The sequence below is a fragment of the Bacillus rossius genome, assembly GCF_032445375.1.
Source record: "Bacillus rossius redtenbacheri isolate Brsri chromosome 9 unlocalized genomic scaffold, Brsri_v3 Brsri_v3_scf9_2, whole genome shotgun sequence".
Classification (NCBI taxonomy): Eukaryota; Metazoa; Arthropoda; class Insecta; order Phasmatodea; family Bacillidae; genus Bacillus; species Bacillus rossius.
The window spans coordinates 38,851,901-38,856,098 of NW_026962013.1; the positions used below are offsets into that span (position 1 = coordinate 38,851,901).

Genomic DNA, 4,198 nt, shown 5'->3' on the forward strand with positions numbered 1-4,198 from the left:
TGAAATAATTATGTAAAATTACAGATATTTGTACATATGTACATTCACATGGTAGCAACTGTACAGGAACAAAAGAAATTGTTTGCAGTAATACTGTGTTCGGATTCTTGCCCGGGCATTATGTTTTGAGTTGTCCCAGTACCTACATTAGTTAAAAGTTATTTGTAAACCGTTCCCTGAATAGCTTTTCAGTATTAACTGCGCACATTGATAAGCATTATGAAAAAAAATCCAATAGTTGTATATTCAACTATCTTTTTTCTATAGTTAAAAAATGTGTGCTTGAATGAAAAATCAATCAATATTTCAATTATGCGCCAATTTTCGTAAGTGCGTGACAATAAATATTCAGTATTGTTTCCAAAAACGTAGTTCATAGATGCAAAAATAACCGCAGCAATATTTTGTACAGGTTCACAATATCTTTCTTGAAGTATTACAAACTATTTTCTTGGAAACTGGCTTCCAAAGGAATCTTTAGTAAAAAAATACAAACATTTTTATTTCTGTATGTGAAACCTGTTGCTAAAACAGAACATTTCCCCCCTTCTCCCCGAGTATTTAGTCAGCATGCGGGAGTCCAGGAAACTGGACACGCCGTGTGCGGAAAGAATTCGCCTCAACTGAGTCAGCGCCAGAGAGGCACTTCTTGAATGCCACGTGTGGTCGAGCTACATTTCAGTACCGACAGGTTATTTTTCACTTGTCTGATTTTTCTCACATATTATGGATATTTATGTCAGCGACATTTAAATTCTGTAAAATCATGAGAACGGTGGGATATTAACGGTTAGCTGCATTTAAAAGGCATTACATATTTATTATGTACTAAATAGCCTTATACATGTAGTTAAATTAATGCAACAAACATTTCAATTTGCAAGAATCAACATATTTTGTACGAAACTAACTTCCAAAACATATTAAATAAAACAGTTATCAATAGTGAGAAATACGAATAAACATTAAATAGCTCACGTTAGTAGTATAAAAAAGTATTTCCGGTAACTGGTGCCGGTACGACGAGCAAGGATACAGGTTCGCCAACTTGAATTGTGACGTCACGGTGGCCATATTGGATGACATTGACCTTCAAAATATGCCAAAAGTGCTAAATCATTACAAATTTTGCCTAAATATTTTTCCAAAAATTCATCAAAATTCGCATAAACCTCTAGTTTTTAGAAAAACAAAATCCACCAAAAAATCTACAAAAAAATTTGAAATTTCAGGAATTCCATTTTCGAGGGAAAAACCCCCTAAAATTAAAAAATTTGAAATGCCTCTTTCGGTACAGTCTATAGGCTTCAAAGAACCTGTTTCTTCTGGAAAAGTTTTGGAATCTTCTATAAACTCCTGGAACATTTTAAGAACTTAATGTACATAACATTCTATATGTTCGCCATATCTTTTTCATAAAATATCGATTAAAAATTCATTTTCTCGTATTCCATGCAGCGAAAATATTTTGAATGTTTTTAACTCAATGCATCCAGCATTGAATGTCTTAACTAATTTCATATTATGCCTACTAAGGTAGATATACAATTATTTTTCACCTTCAAAACAATTTTTCATGCCTTGCACTAATACGTGGTCGTATAAATTTTTTTTTGACAAAGGTTAAAAATTTATTCTGAAAAATTTATTACTAAGGAAGTTATGAGTTTTTTTTTTTTAATTTCAACCTCTGTTTTTACGGCAATAGTTCGATTCACAAAAAAATTGTTTCAGCCAATGTTTTAAGATAAAGTTTAGGAGTTTTTCAATAAATTAAAACGGATGTGATAGTGTATATATATATTATAAAAGTAAAGACTTTTTGTGTTTCTAACCTTGTTATTTCCACCCCTTGCAGTAATGGGTTATTAAATAAAAATTAGATTAGACAAATATTTTCAGAAATCTTTAACAAGTGAAACAAAAATAAACATTAATTCGATAAAGTACATAGTAGGTAAGTTTTATTTATTTTTTATTTCCACTCAAGGTTTTTCAACTCCTGCAGTAATGTTTTGTATTATCAAAAAAAATTTCAGAAAAAATGTTTAGGTAAAAACTATAATATTTACAAACAATGTAAACGGATTTGCTGATATACCTACTAAGAGATATATATATTTATTTTTGCACTTAAACCCCACTTTGTTCACACCCGCAGCAATTGTTAGCTGTATTAAACATTATTTTTGATAATATTTATAGGGTTTACAAACAGTTTGAACAGATTTGTTAGTGTACCAACGAGGGGAGATATAATTATTTTTGTCATTCAACCCCTGTTTATTCCACCCCTTGTAGTAACGGTTGGTCGTATAAAAATTATTTCAGACGAATATTGTATATATTTACTAGCTTCAAAGTCACTGTCGCCATCATCATTGTAGTCAGCATCTTCACCTGGATTACTGTAAGAATTCGAACTTGAGGTCGAAACTTCTTCATAGTCTAAAAGCTTCCTTTATAAGTTTCCATAATTATTCCAAAGTAGGGATGATCTACTTGAAATGGGCTTGAATGTATTCTCACTTTTCATGGTGATGATAATAATTCCATTGGGTTCAGTCTTCCTTAAACAGTCATAATCCTGCAGTTCTTTGTCGAGATCACAAGAGCTATGAACATAATCACGTTCAAAACAAAAAAAAAAGTTTTTGCATCATGCAGTGCACTCTTCCTTAGAGTAGTAGCCGCTGATAATGATATATTTACTATAATAAACACTTGAAGCACTAGAGATAACACATTGACTTTTGCAACGATGTAACACTGTTTTTCAATAACAAGAAGAATAAAAAAAGGCCAAGAGTGTTTCGCGTTATATTTATCATCACTAGACGCAGAATCACAGTAAGTACGTCTTAGTTATGTAACTGGAAGGATCATTTTTTTATTTTTTAATCCAGATGGAGAAGAGGATTTGACTAAAACGCAAGTTATAATTTTTTTAAATGATACTCGAAATCATGAGAAGTGCAGTCAGTGCAAACGAAAAATTTATCTCACGTGTCGCCTGATAAAAAGCTACGCCCAAAATCATTTTTTATCCACAATGCCAACATTGTCATTCTACATAAAGCATTACATGTCACTAGCATCGGTGGTTCAGTGGTAGAATGCTCGCCTGCCACGCGGGCGGCCCGGGTTCGATTCCCGGCCGATGCAACTTTTAGAAAAAATAAACTACAACTTTTATTTAAAATAATTTTACCCAATTTAAAACAATATTAACATGAATTTTTTCAGAGAAATTTCATTTTGTCAGTAAAATAGACTTTTATATGGATTGAAAAATGACAACAAGAAGACATCGAAAGCTAATCGAACGAAAATGTGCTATGAATGTTAAATTTAACCTAGTGGAAATTAAGACATTCAAGTATTTATTCTATAAGTAGAACAGTATTTCACGTGTAATATCAAAACAATGTTGAGCTGATGTGAAAAGCTTAATACAGTTAGTGCAGTGAAGAAGTTTATTAGGCGGATGAAGAATAAGAAAACGTGGGGGGGGGGGGGGGGGTTATAATACCCAGCCAAGAATGTTACGACCAACGGTGCGGCCAAAGAACTCGGGACATTTCCCTCCAGTGTTGCCAGGTCTCGTCTGGGGTAATATTGTAAATTTTAAGTGTTCTTTAGTCCCGTGTTTACCAACCTTTGCAGCAATGGTTAGTTGTATCAAAAATTGTTTCAGACAATTTTTTTTTTTTTAAATAATAATTATAAAGATTACAAACAATTAGAGCTGTTTTGATACTGCAAGTATTAAGGGGGTTAAGGTTTTTTTTCCTTTCAACCCTTGTTTTTTCCACCCCTTAGGCTAAAGGTTATTGGTATTAAAAAAATATTTGAGGCGAAAGTTGTATATAATATTTGGATATTTAACGATAAATAAGAACGGATTTGTTAGTGTAGGTGGTGCCGAAATGTGAATGTTTTGGAGTTTAACACTTGTTTCTTCAACGCCTTACAAAAATGGTTGATTTTATCAAAACAAAGTAATTCAGACAAATGTTTTAGAAAATATGTATAGGGTTTACAAACGATTTGAACAAATTAGACGGTGTGCCTAGGTCTACAAAGGAATTTTTGAATTTTTTTTGTCCTCCAACCCATGTTTTTCCCACCCCTTGCTGTTATGGTTGGTCGTATCAAAAATGTGTTTTCACTCATGATTTTTGGTTTACTCTAACGT

General features: G+C 32.4%; 1 non-coding gene across 1 annotated transcript; it reads left to right on the forward strand.

Annotated features, from left to right (window-relative positions):
- Positions 1–3,094: 3,094 nt before the first annotated feature.
- On the forward strand, positions 3,095–3,165 carry Trnag-gcc (transfer RNA glycine (anticodon GCC)). The gene has a single exon. It is a non-coding gene; the product is annotated as a tRNA-Gly (tRNA).
- The last annotated feature ends 1,033 nt before the right edge of the window (positions 3,166–4,198 follow it).